This window comes from Bos indicus, chromosome 11, assembly GCF_029378745.1.
Source record: "Bos indicus isolate NIAB-ARS_2022 breed Sahiwal x Tharparkar chromosome 11, NIAB-ARS_B.indTharparkar_mat_pri_1.0, whole genome shotgun sequence".
Classification (NCBI taxonomy): domain Eukaryota; kingdom Metazoa; phylum Chordata; class Mammalia; order Artiodactyla; family Bovidae; genus Bos; species Bos indicus.
This window is the reverse complement of record NC_091770.1, coordinates 92,169,998-92,184,127: the sequence shown is the minus strand read 5'-3', so window position 1 is coordinate 92,184,127 and position 14,130 is coordinate 92,169,998. Positions and strand designations below refer to the sequence as shown.

Sequence of the window (14,130 nt, the reverse complement as noted above, 5' to 3'; positions counted from 1 at the left end):
CTCCTGAGACAGAAGTGGAGATTGGAGGCAATTTGGGGTGGGGAGAGTGTCAGGATCTAAACACAGTCCTGCCTGGCCTTTTTTTTTTTTTTTCTTATGCAGTCAGTAAGGCTGGCTGCTGAGAGGAAAGACAGATATTAGAACGATAACATAAAAAAGTAACAATAATAGTGTCTGATAAATGTTGCCACAGCAGTAATTGGGAATGCGGGCCCTCAAAGGGTGCGTAGGAGTTCGCCAGGCTGCATGTCCAGTGGGGAAAGTTATACCAGGAAGAGGAAACATCTGGTGCCCAGAACCCAGCTGGGGATAGGATTGCCAGATGAAATACAAAACAGTCAATTAAATGTGACTTTCAAATAAACAATGAATAATTTTTTAGTATGTGTCCTACGCTGTATTTGTGATATACTAAAAAATTACCTGTTATTTACCTCATCCCCTTCTGACCCCCTCTCTACCAGCGGTTCATGGAGGGGTCCCCCACGCTGTGGCCCAGGTACTTCTCAGAGTCCACATTATCCCACTCTTGCTCAAACACCTGCTGCGGCTCCCCATTGTCCAACCATCAGTTGGTCATTTGGGACCCTCTCTTGTCTGATCTTCAGTGGCTCTCCCAACCCCACCTCCCAGCCTTGAACACACCCGCCCCCTTTTAATCTCCCACCTCTGGGGGTTTTGATCAACTGTTTCTCTGCCTACAATTCCCTCCACTGTGTACTGTGTCCACACTTCCAGAAAGCCCTCAGACCCCTCTGGGTAGAAGGGAGTGGTCATCTCCTCTAGTTAATAGCAGTAGCACCTCTGGTGCGTCATTGCTTGTCTCTGAGCTTCTGTTCCTCTGTCTCTAAAATGGGGACAATACTGCCTCTCTTAAGTGGCTAATGGGACAAGAGATTGTGTTCAGAAAATGCCAGACACTCTCTCCAGTGTTGGCATTCCCCCTGCCCGTGCCTAGATCCTGCCAGGGCACAAATGCACATGTGTGAGTCGAATTAACACAGAAGTCCCGAGCTTTCATCGTTTAAATTGCTTCTTGGAATTATCATGCCCACCAGTGGAACTTAGATAAATTCAATTTCTCATATGAAGATGACCTGAAAAGAGGTGGACAATGAAGCCACTGCCTTCCTGACTGTGTTCCAATCGACAAGGAACCAAACCAGCTCCCCAGAAAGGACCAGTTTTGGAACCAAGCGTGACTCCCAACCTCTCCAGCTTGGAGCATGTAATATCCGCCACACACGCTTCTGTCTCCAGCCCTCCCAATCCCAGACCGAAGAAGGTGATTTCTTATAGCCATTAGCATAATTACCCGACTGCAACGCTATGGAGAAGTGATTAGATGAGCCTGTGATTTTTGCACAGTTATTTGTCTCAAGTAAGTCACCTGAAGTTCATCTGCCATCAGGATTCATAGCTGCACTCTCTAATCGCAGGGAATTATTTTGCTAATAACAGAGGTACCTTGATCTAATTTAGTTTTAATGCCAGGAGGTGCCCTCCTAGAATAATCAGCTCCAGGGCAATTCCAATTTCCAGGTTTGTTACATGTTCTGGAGAGAAGATTCGATTCAAGGAGGCTGAAGTTACTTCTTTATCACCCAAAGTCATCTAGGGGTGAAATGGAATCTACCTCTGCCTGCTTGCAGAAAAACGTGGGGAGAGGCCCAGAGAGAGGGAGGTGCAGGGGGGCTCCCAGATAAGAGGAACCCCTGGAAGACACCACCGGCAGGTGAGGGCTGGGCTGAATTAGGACCACAAGGCATTCCCCGGGAGAACCTGGATTTTCCTTGCGTCCATTCATTATCTTCTTCATTCTGGTACTGCATTTCTGGGATCTCTCCTCTGCAAGACCTCTGCTGTTACTTGAACACAAATATTGATAACGAACCCTTAGGCAGCCCCATTCTTGATGCTTTACATGTATTAACTCATTACATCCCGTGAGGCAGGCAGGTGCTACTCTTATTCCCATTTAGGGATGGGAAAGCTAAGACACAGAGGCTACAAAATTTGCCCCAAGTCGCCCAGCTAGTAAAGGGCATAGGTGGGATGCAGACGTTAGATGGTGAACTTTAAGTTCACAGATAAAGAAGAATCTGAGCCCCCCCAGGAATAGTTCAACCTTGACTCTATGCTCTCATTTACCCCTCACGCAACAGGGGGGCAGAGGAGTGTTGTGAGTCCCATTTTGTTGAGGAAGAAACTGAGTCCCAAGAGAGGGTTGATTTGGCCAAGGTCAACACAGTGAGTAAGTGGAGGCGTTGGGGCTTGAACCTTGAGATTCCAATTCTTTACCCAGTGCTGCTCTGGCTAAAACCTGAACTCTGTGCAGTGTCTTTGAACAGCTCCAGACGCAGGCTGGTATCATGTAGAATAAGTTCGCAGTAACGGGCCACCCAGCTCTGCTTCCCGCTTTGGGGAAGTTCCTCTTCCCCCTCCCCCACCCCTCGCCCCAGAAACCAAGCGTCCTTCGCTGTCATCCCACATTACCAAACAAAGCCTGCTTCCAGATTCCTGTTCATTCACTCATGTTTATGCTTTCAGCAGAGGGCCCTGTGGTTCTGCGGTGGGAAAGGCCAGGAAATCCACATGGCCCTGTCATTGCACTCCTCTCTAAGCCCTCCCTGGCCTTATCTGCTCCAGAAGGAGGAGGGTTCTTTCTAAACTGCCTGAGCTACAGAACCTTCATTTCAAACGAAAAAAAAAAGTCAGGTGAAGCCCACGTTTTACACCAGGTGAAAGCGAAGCTGCTCTGGGCAGAGCTGTGTTAGGGCAACCGGGGTCTCTCCTGTTTGGCACCCTCTGGGCATCTTCTCAGACACAGTTGGAAAACCACTGGCCTGGGCAGAGTGTCTCAGCTCTGAGGTTATAACCAAGGAATCTGGGATCCGCTGATGGCTGGTGATACCCAAAATGCTGGGTGGGCCGCAAAATGCCCTCCTGCAAGCTCCCGACCCCCTGAACCCCTGTTCTGCCTTGTTGGTAGCATCATGGGGCAAATCGGAAAGGCGCCCGTCAGCAAAGCCAGGCTGTGCCCAAGCCCCTGCCCCTCAGGGAAGCTTTCCAGGAGTCTCAGCACAGAGAAATGTTCCCGGCTTCTCCCCAGAGACCCATGGGGTCAGTCTGTCCTGACACATTGGCCAGAAGGACAGGCTACTCCTCTCTCAGCCCAGCTCTGCCCATTGTTTCCTCTCTCGCTTTTCTAAAAACATGTGATTTTTAATCCCTCCCCCACTCCCTCCTTCCTTCAACAAATGCTCACCAGTTACCAGCTTTCTGTTCTGGGCCTGAGGCTTCCGGGGGAATGGCCCGACTTCACACACAGAGTCCGCTGCACGCTGGAGTGACAGTTGCCACCAGTGCCCTCAGGCACTCAGTCGCTGGAGCCAGGAAGGCTTCCTGGAGGCTGTGGTGACCAAAGGGGCACCAATGCGTGAATAGGAGTTACAGCAGCATGGAAGCCACTGCCAGTGGGCAGGAGATGGGCATTCCAGGCCCAGAAGAGAGGTGGATTTGGGAGTCATGGGAGGTGGGGTGAGATTGGTGTCCTGGAAGGGCTGACCAGGGGCTGTAGCCTTGATCCCAAGGGTCACGGGGAGCCAGTGGAGCAATGAAGCAGGCCAGATAGGGAGGCCAGACATCGTTACAGAAGCTCCTCCGTCTGGCTGCGCACGGTTGAGGGTGTGTGTGCACACTTCCCTCTCCTTTGTCACCTTCCCACCCCCACCCTCCCTCAGCACACTCCCTGCATCCTGGGCTCCCTCAGAGATAGAGCACGTGGACAGAAGGGAGGAGAGGCTTTGGGCTGTTCCGCCCTGGCCTGGCCCCCGCCCGAGAGGGCAGCCCTTGACCCCTTCACCCCCGCTGGACCAAGGGTCAGGACGAGTTTCGATCCCATCTCCACTGGCTGGGATGCTTTGATTTCAGGGCCTGTTTGTGAACAAGATCTCACGCAGGTCAGCTTCCCCTCCCCAACCCAGCACCTTCTACCCAGATCCCAGCTCAGGCAAGCGCCTGGCCCAGCCTAGCAGCCCCTCGTGGCCTGATCACACCGAGGTGGGAGAGCGGGAGGAGTTTTCTTCCCCAAACACAAGCTCTTTTGTTCCACCACTCAGCTAGACCCTCAGCCCTGCACCGCCTTGCTGGAGGTTTTCCTGGCACTCCGGGAGCCCAGGTCAGGGGAAGGGAGAGGCGTGGAGAGGGCAGTGAGAGGCTGGTGACTGGGCTGGAGGACAGACCATTTCTGACAGCAGCTTTGGACCCTGTCCCTCCCCTTCCTTGGCTCCTGCTGACTCTGGGACTGTGCTGTGTGGCTGTTTTTAGTTGCTCAGTTGTGTCCAACTCTTTGCGAGCCCATGGACTGCAGCCCACCGGGTTCCTCTGTCCATTCGGATTCTCCAGGTGAGAATACTGGAGTGGGTTGCCATGTCCTCCTCCAGGGGATCTTCCCAACCCAGGTCTCCTGCATTGCAGGCGGATTCTTTACCAGCTGAGCCACCAGAGAAGCCCAAGAATACTGGAGTGGGTAGTCTATCCCTTCTCCAGGGGATCTTCCTGACTCAAGAATTGAACCAGGGTCTCCTGCATTGCAGGTGGATTCTTCACCAGCTGAGCTACCGGAGCTTCCAGGACAGTGATTCTTAACTGGAGGCAATTTTATCCTGCAAGGAACATTTTGCAATGTCTGGAGACATTTCTGGTGGTCATGACATGGGCTGGGGGTTGGGGGCGGGTATGCTATTGGCACCTGGAGTGTAGAGGCCAGGGATGCTGCTCAACACCTGCCAACGCACAGGTTGGTTCCCACGACAGAGTTCTCTGGCCCCACAGATCAATAGTACCCAGGTTGAGAAACCCCGCCTGAGGATACAGCCTCCTCACCCCGTGTCCTCAGCTGTGACTCAGCCTTCCAGCCAGTCACACCCCCAGGCTGAGGCTGGACGACTCCAGACACTCATTTCCATCTCTGAACCCTTGCTCCGTCTGTTCCTGTTGCTGGAGCGTCCTCCCTGCTGACCTCTACTTACCTAAATCTCATTTCTTTCCAGCCCCTCCCACCTGTTGGGACCCTCCTCTGCTGCCTACACCAGCCCCCCGCTTCTCCTACACCCCATGCTGCCCACTCCCAGTAGCCAGCTCTGACTCCCTCATCCCAATTCCTCGCGTCCCTGATTGGCAGCCACTGCCAGCTTTGGTCTTCAGTTTGCACATCTATGCAATGAGTAGGGGCTTCCCAGGTGGCGCTAGTGGTAAAGAACCTGCCTGCCAATGCAGGACGTGTATGAGACCTGGGTTCAACCCCTGAGTTGGGAAGATCCCCTGGAAGAGGGCATGGCAACCCATTCCAGTATTCTGGCCTGGAGAATTCCATGGACAGAGGAGCCTGGCTGGCTATAGTCCATGGGGTTGCAAAGAGTCGGAGATGACTGAAGTGACAATGCGTGCACACACACACACACACACACACACACTTACATGCAATGAGCGGACCAGGTGAATAGGGACCCCAGGCCCCTTCCCTTCTGCCTCTTCCTGGCACAGGACTAGGTAACTTGGGACTCAGTGCAGACTCACAAAGCCAGCAGAACCAGGGATCCAATCTTGCTCTGCCATTTCCTAGCAGTGTGGGTTAAATTGTGAAACATCTCAGGGCCTCAGTTTTCCCCTCTGTAAGATGGGGGTAGGTTTTCCAGCAAGAGCTCGACGAGCTGTGTACTCTCCCTCCCATCCCTTGTTCCCTTTCTGGCTGGTTTACCTAGTTGAGGTTCCCACCAATCTGGCCAATCTCAGGTGGAGAACCATCTACTCTTGGGGCCAAGAAGAACAGGATTAGATTGTCCTCTGACTTCTTCCTAGAAGTTGAGCTCACACTGGGCTGCTGAGGACCTTGGGAAGGGAGACTCCTGAAGCCCGAGGTTTAGGAAACCAGAGGCTAAGTAGGTCTGTTTAGGAAACCTGGGAGACCTGTTTAGGCGGTCCCAGCAGAGCTGCTGCCCTCTTGGTTCCTGGCCTTCTTGGCCTCTCTCTCCTGCTGGGGGCTCTTCCCAGCTTCTCAACCCCCCACTTCTCCTACTGGAAAAGGATTGTTGTTGTTGTTGTTCAGTCACTAAGTCATGTCTGACTCTTGCGACCCCATGGACTGTAGCCCGCCAGGCTCCTCTCTGTCCATGGGATTTCCCAGGCAAGAATACTGAAGTGGGGTGCCATTTCCTTCTCCAGGGGATATTCCCGACCCAGGGATCGAACCCATGTCTCCTGCATCGCAGGCAGCTTCTTTACCCCTGAACTAGGCTTCTCCTACTGGGGCTATGACCTCCTGACTAGACAGTCAGCCAAACTCAGCTGAGCTGGCTCAGAGGCGGGCACTGAGTTGAGCAGAGGTGTGGTTTTGGTTCTTAGAAATTCAAGGGAAACAGCACAACTGCATCCCTCCCGTGCTGGAACCCCTTCATGGCTCCCTGGGACGCAGGATGAAACCAAGCCCCTGAGCCTGGACCCCTAACCTCTCCAGGCTACTCCCCTACCCCTCTCATCTGGATTTGGGGGCCCAGCCTCACCAAATTGCTCAAAAGTCTCCAGTGGACTCATCCCCAGCCTGCTCACTACCTCCTTCCATAGGCCAATCCCTGGTTACCTTTAAGCTTAGCCTCTCCCCTGCTGGCCTCTCCAGCCTGCCTGCCCTGGGACGTCACTGTAGCTTTGGGCCCCTGCCCTGAGCTCTTCCCTGAAGACAGGGACTCAGCCTTCTGCCTTCCTGGACCTCCAGGGCTGACGGTGAGCTAGCCTAGAGAAGTGCTCAGCTTGAACTAAGAGACGTAAACATGGGCAGGGGCTTCCCAGGTGGCCCTAGTGGTGAAGAGCCTGCCTTTCAATGCAGGAGACTTACGAGATGCAGTTTCCATCCCTGGGTCGGGAAGGTCCCCTGAAGGAGGAAATGGCAATCCACTCCAGTAGCCTTGCCTGAGGAATCAATGGACAGAGAACCTGGCAGGCTACAGTCCATGGGGTTGCTAAAGAGTTGGGCACGACTGAAGTGACTTAGCATGCACATACGCAAGCATGTGCAGAGAAAGAAGACCCCCAGGCTCCAGCGCCTTCCTCCCCCAGTCTCAGTGGTTGCCCCTCCACCCCCTGGTGGGGGTGGAGGAGAGGAGGAAGGGAGGGGAAAAGTTTAAATACTCCAATGCCCAAGCCTTGCTGTAGACAGAAAAAGTGAAAAAAGTGTAAGTGAAAGTCACTTAGTCGTGTCCGACTCTTTCCGACCCCATGAACTGTAGCCTGTCAGGTTCCTCTGTCCATAGAACTCTCCAGGCAAGAATACTAGAGTGGGTAGCTGTTCCGTCCTCCAGGGCATCTTCCCAACCCAGGAATCAAACCCCTCTAGACTAATTGAGTCCAAATCCCTAGGGGTGAGGCTGGTGCGATGACAACCCGGAGGGATTAGAACCCTCCGGATGACCACGATCAGCCCAAGTCTCCTCCCTCTTCCTGGGGGCAAGAGGACACCCCGGGAGAGTGAGCTCCAATGCTCTTTAATACCCGCCATGTGTTGCATTGATCAGAGGAGCCCTTTATGGCTTATATGGGGTCATTCATTTAACAAATATAAACAAAATGTGCTGGGGCTCAGGGATAGGTTGATACCCGTGTGACAGGGAGCAGAGGAAGATGAGGGGTTCTGGGAGCACTTTGCAGAGAGTCCCCTGGTCTGGGGGGCTGGGGCCTGGAGGCAGAGGGTAAGGCAGGAGGCCTGGGGTGGGGCTGGCTATGGGGGTGGGGGTAGGGGCATGAACCAGGCCACAAGAGGGCAGGGGTAGGGGGAGATGGAGACCACAGATGTGAGGAAGGGGTGGAGACTGTGGTGAGAGGGAGGAGTCGTGGTTGGGCATCTGGGTGGCTTGGCCACAGGAGGAAGAAGAGGAGCCTGCGCAGAAGACTGAGAAGGGACCAGAGAGGTGGGTGGGGAGGGGCATGATGGTCACGTGCTTGCGGGTAGTGAAAGATTCAAACAGTCACAAACCCAGTAATAATAACTCTGTCTGAACGTGTCGAAGGACTGTTTTCTAAGTATTTACTCTTCCCTGTAACCTGTAGACAGGGCTGGCGTAATCAGCCCATCGCACAGACAGGGAAAACTGAAGCTGGGGGAAGTTATGCAATTTTCCTGAAGCTACATACCGCCTGGTAAGGGTCAGGGATCTGACTCAGACAGGCTACCAGTCGAGTGACCCTGCTCTGAGCCACCCACTCCGAGCAACCCGCCCCCCCCACCACCACCAGGGCCTTTCAGCCCAGAGGAGCAGCAAGCCAGCGCCTGTGGAGGACATCCTGCATTCGGGGCTCCACTGGCAGCCTTGGTCGAGCAGTCTGGAGCAGGGAATGGTGCAGAGGACAGTGTGGGAGGTGAGGGAGCTGCCCTGAGGCAGCTGAGCAGGCTGGGGGCACTGAGGGGGTGAGATGTGAAGTTGGAGAAGGGGGCTGGTGGAGGGGCTGATCAGGGGGTCCCCAGGCAGGCAGAGAGAGGGGGATGCAGACCCCAGAGCCACCTGTCCTCAACAGGGAGCTGAGCGAAGGAGTCAGAGCTGAAGCACCAACATCAGTGGGCCTGGGAGGGGCCTGGGGAAGCTTCTGGAGCTGGAGCCTCAGCCCAGAGTCTGTGCAACTGAATGAGGCCAGGTGGGGGAGGGGGCAGGGCTGGAGCAGGTGGGCCCAGCAGGAGACAGGTGCTGTCCATCGTCTCCAAGTCAGAGGCCCAGTCTGGGAAAAGAGCCCCAGAAGCTAGGGTATAGATACCCCAACTCAGTCCACCATAGAGTCGGCCAAAGGAGACTGAAGGATCTCAGAGCAGGCACCCTCCTAGGTGCCTTGACTTCTAGGCCATGGAGTTAATACAGCCGCTTGATCAAGAACAGTCTCACCAGGACAGAGGGTCTCTACTCTCCCTTCCCAGGCAGGTGTTGGGGACGGGGGTACCAGGTACCAGGAAGAAAACCAGGGACGGACCTGGGACAGCTCCGGAGGGCTCCTGAGTACGACCCTGAATTTGGCAGCCTGGGCTTCAGGAGGCCAGAGCGCACAGTGCCTCCTCCAGGGTGTCCCGCCACCTCCTGGTTCAGCCGTGCTCTGGGTCCCCTCCCTCCACTGCCCTGTTCTCCATGCCTCACATTCCACGTTAGCTAAGGCGGGGGGAGGCCATTTATCTGAGATTTGGGTCAAGGGAGAGAGAGAGCCCAGGGCAGAGGTGGGGTGGGGGCCGGGGGGCTGGGGGAGACAGGCACCCCAGCCACTTCAGGAACTGTGTGCCCTGAGCTGGTTTTTCTGGAACCCAGCAACCCCTCATTCTGGTGCCGAGTCTGTGGACCCCAGGGTGGGAGTGTTGGGCTCGCAGCCTCATAAGCTCACTTACAGCCAGCCGAGAGGCAGGCGCTCCATCCTATTGGCGAGGTGCTCGTGTCCTCTACACGCATTCCTGTGCATGTGCACACACATGCACACGGACACACACGCACGCATGCACAGAGGCACGCTGGGATGTAGGTCACCGGCTGGAATGCCTCAGGCCTGGGGTTGCGAAGACCCAGCCATCCAGGCAGACACTTCCAGATTGGACAGAAATGTACCCTCCCCTTGCCTGCCTCCCCACTGCTCTCCTGTGTCAATCTGACCCGAAGCTCTCTAGGCTTCTGTTTGGTTTTCCCAGAATCTGCCTGGCTGAGACTGCGGGGAATCTGACTCCGTCCAGGGGAGGGGGCGGGGCTCCTGGCCACACTGGCATTGTCTCTGTGTATCGATCCTTATGGGGGGGTACGTGGAGTCTACAAGAGACAAGGGGGTGTGGCCAATCCTTGAAGACTTCCAAGACATACATAGCCCGTGAGATGTCCTGAGACTAGAGGACCAGGAGGGGACAGTCAAGGAAAGAACAGAGAAGCCTAAGCCTGGTTGGTCAGGGCTGGCTTCCTGGAGGAGGTGGCAGCACCTTGGCTGGGAAGGTGAGTGAAGATTTTAGAAAGCCTAAAGAAAGGGAGGGGTACTGTCGCAGCTGGGAAAGCCCCTGATGCTGCCATCCTCCACCCTGGAGCTGGCGCCTCTGTGGAGGTCACATCTCCTTCTGTAGAAGGTCACAGACTCTTCTACAGAAAACCCCTGGATGGCCCTGCAGGCCCTTCAGATACAGCAAGCCCAGAACATCACTCGCCCTCCCGCCCAGAATCTGCTCTTCCACCCAGGTCCCCCTCTCCACGTAGACAGCAACATTCCTGCCACACAGGCCAGACACCAGGCCATCCTGCCCTCTTTTCTCACACCACCCTCTCAGCCTCCAACTTTTCAGTCTGGTGCGTAGAGCAGCTCACAGCTGAGAGATGAAGACAGGCAGGGAAGTAAAGGCACTGTACTATCCTGTCAGCACATGGGTGCCTGGAAGGTCAAGCAAGATGGTCAGGGAAGCCTTCCTGGAGGAGGTGACACCCAGGTTACCCAGACTGAGACCTCAGGCTGAGTAAGAGTGGCCAGATTGGGGGAGAAGTAGTGGGAAGAGTTGAGATAGAGTAGGGTTCCAGGCAAGGGGCATGAACAAGTGCAAAGGTGAGGGAGGAGCACACAAAGGTGAGGATGGCACATACAAAGTGAGATGAATTGATCATGAGGGAGTGGAGAGAAAGAGGGGTGTGCTGGAGACTAGGGCAGAGGTGTCATCCAAGGGTCAGATGGTGGACGGCCTTGATGCCATGGTAATGAGTTTAGACTCTCTCCTGCTGCAGTGGAGTGCCCTGTGTGACTTTCAGATGCCTGAGAGTGGCCCCTTTAGCTGCACACAGAGGATGAGTTTGGAGGACAGGTGGAGATGGGGATCCCCAGGAGGGGACAAGGCAGCTATCTAAGAGTCCCAAAGGGGGCGTGGCCTGAGATGGCGGCAGAAGGTGGAGAGTCAGGGCAGAGCTCAGGACCACTTAGGAAGTAGAATGGCCCTTGAGGGGTTCTGGTTCCTCCTCTCTGAGGCCCTCATCTCTGTACCATGTAGTGGGGGGTGGGCAGGAGGACCCCCAAAGACCCTCTCCTGAGTCTCTGTCCACTTGGGGCCATTTTCTGTTTGCTCTAGTCTCCCAGGGCTTCTGAGATGACCTCTTGGGAGGAAATCCAGCTGGGAGGAGCATAGCTCTAGCTTCTGAAGGCCTGAGGTGGGGTCAGGAGCCCAGGGCATACCCACAGTAGGAAGAACGGGCTGGGCAGTGGGAACCAAGGAGGGTCTCAGAGCACCCAGTGGTCCATTTGGGAGGACAGCCAGTGTGAGGGTGCTGGGACACACTGGGCCTCATGGAAAAGGCCCACCAGCCTTCTCGGTATAAGGGGGGCCCAGAGCCACGGTCCAGCAGCCTGGGGATAAGTTAGGGCCCATTACTCACAAGACCGACACTTGGGTTAGTGATCTCACCTCTTTGTGCCTGTTTCTTCATCCATAAAATGGAAATTAACATGTGCCAAGAAATAATATACCAGGTGGGAGGGAAGCTTAGGGGAACAGTCCCTGCTGCTGAGTGATTCAACAAGGATCTGTACCTGGGTACCACAAGGCACCGCCTGGGCACCACCCTGGTCCTCCCGCATGAGCCACGTGGCCCAGACCTGGGGGAGGTGCAGCAGCATGGAAGCCCAGGCCCCTGTGGGGGGCCCAGGGTGAAATGTCTTTGCTTCCTAAACACCCGGAGTCTGCCTCTCCCCCCTTCTCCCACCAGGAGCCCCTCACCATGCAGACAGCAGCTCCTCTTCCCTGCACTTCCTCCTGCTCTGCCGGCCTGATTCCTCCCACCCTCCTTAGGCCACTCCCCCTGGCCTTCTTGTGAAGCCAGCTGCTGGGGTGTGGGGGCATCCAAGATTTAAGCCCCTCCCTGTCCGGCCTCATTGTTCTTCTTTTATTGACTCTTCTTCCTGATTTTGCCTCTTCCCAGCATCCTCTGGGGCAAGGAGGGGGGCTCCTCCCCTCTTCCACCTGCCCAGCTGGAGAAGGTCAGAGGCCCAGGCGAGGCTGGCCAGCAGGACTGAGGCTCTTCTGGACACACAGAAGGGCTGCGGACCAGGGCCAGGATACCCGAGAGGCAGCCCAGAGTAATGGGCAGAAGCACAGGCATCTAGGAGCCCTGGGTTTGAATTATGAGTACTTCCACTAACTTGTGGCCTTGGGCTCTTCCAAACCTCAATTGCCACATCTGAGCAGTGGGGCTATTCCTTCCTGTGTGAGGAACCGATGATTGCATGTGGACTCTTAGCACAGAGCTGGACACGTAGCCAGAGCTCAGGAAATGGGATCCCCACTCTGCCTCTCTGGCCTGACTCCTCCACCTGTGAAAGGACCTCAAGTGGGGATGTAGCCTCTCCTGTTCCTTCCTGGTCGCCAGAGGCCCAGTCAGCCAGTCCACAGCAGAGCCGTAGAGCAAGATGGAAGGAATCCCGGGTTGTCCTCCCTTCCCTACCCCAGGGAGTCTGGGTGGCCTGACAGCTGGGGAAACTGAGGCTTGCCGTTGAGTAAGCTGAGTGGCAGAACCGGGAGGAGGCCCCAGGCCCTCCCTTGCCCGTGAGAGGTGGAACGCAGGTCTGAACAGCACCCATCTTCCCAAGGATCCACCCACACAGGAGCCTCAGAGAAGGGTCTAGTGGGTACTGCTCCAGAGCACGGGCTCTGCGTGGGACAGACCCACAGGACTCTCAGCTCTGCCACTCCCTCGCTGTGTGATTCTGGGTGAGTCACTCAGCCTCTCTGGACTTGCTGCCTTATCTTCAACATGAGAAGGACAACACCAGCCTCGCAGGGTCAGGGGAAGGGGAAGCGAGATGGTGAATGTGAGGCATGTGGCCAGCTACATGGCTGCTATTTTATGGTTATTTTCTATTTGCTACCAGCTGAGGCATGTCTCTTATGACATCTTCAGTTTGCCCCTCTCACGGGGGAAGGGCCAGGGAGTGGTGACATCAAGCTCCCTGACAGCTTCCAGCCCAAAATAGCCCTCTCTTTAGACTGACCCCATCCCATTACAGTGGCTCCTGCACTCACTGTCCCCAGCTGAGCTGACAGCGCCTTCGGTGGTGGCTCGTGCCCTCTCACACTCGTCCCCTGAATGGCTCTAACAAACACTCCTGGGTAGACAGGATTTTGGGTGGCAGCTTTGGCATAGAGATGGCTCTTGGAGCCCCCGGGCTCTGTGGCAACCTGGATTAAATCACTGACCTTGTTCTTAGGTCTTGGTATCACGTCCCTTCCCTGAGCCTCAGTTTCCTCATCTGGAAAATGGAGCTATAATATCAGCCTACTGTTGCAAGGATTCAAGTAGGCAGTGTACCTAAAAGACCTTGCCTGGGGAGGGGGGACGGCGTGCAGCAGGTGCTCAATAAATGGGACTGGTTATGGTACCTGCTGTACCTGGAAGTTTACAAAATCACCTCCATCTGCCTCTTTGCAGGGCCCCCAGCTGGAGCCGAAGTCCTTTGGCGGTTATCATCAGAAGAAACTGAAGGTTCTGAGCTGTCTGTTCCACCCCCAGGGTTGCCAGAGCAACCAGCCCTTTCCTGAGCTTTTATCCTGACCGTCTGTCTGAGCCCAGCTCCCTCACCCATGAATCATAAACTCCCCCCAACAGGTGTCCAGCCTCTTGTGGTTTCATCTCAATCACCCCTGTGGAGACCCCAGTCAACCCAGGACACAGGCAGGGCAGCGTTGAGTCTGTCCATTTGTCGGACGAAGAATCTGAGTTTGAACAAGGAGCAGGGACTCAGTCCAGGCCACCCGGGATGGATGTGGCTCAGGCCGCAGGGAGGCAAGAGGGTGCCAAGTGCTGAGTCAGAATTAGACTCTTAGATGGTCAGAGCTGGAAACAGTCGGGGGTGTGGAGGACAGTACCCTCATCAGGCAGTTAAGGAACCAGAAGCCCAGAGAGGAGGAAGATGCCTGAGGGCACGATCAAGTTAAGGGCAGGATCCAGCTCATTCACTCATTCATTCATTCATTCATTCATCCCATGAATGCATATGGAGCACCTTCACAGGGCCAGGCACTGTGCAGGACCCTAGAGATACAGCAGCAAATGAGACACAGTGCCTGCCCGCAAGGATCTCAGGGTCTTGAGTGAGAGT

General features: G+C 55.3%; 1 protein-coding gene and 1 long non-coding RNA gene across 3 annotated transcripts in view; one reads left to right on the top strand and one right to left on the bottom strand.

Annotated features, from left to right (window-relative positions):
* DAB2IP (DAB2 interacting protein) overlaps positions 1-14,130 on the bottom strand; it is a 212,022-nt gene that overhangs the window by 193,700 nt on the left and 4,192 nt on the right. The window lies entirely within an intron of this gene.
* LOC109566419 (uncharacterized) lies at positions 8,232-13,644 on the top strand. Its single transcript, XR_002181813.2, has 2 exons — positions 8,232-8,409; positions 13,461-13,644. It is a non-coding gene; the product is annotated as an uncharacterized lncRNA (long non-coding RNA).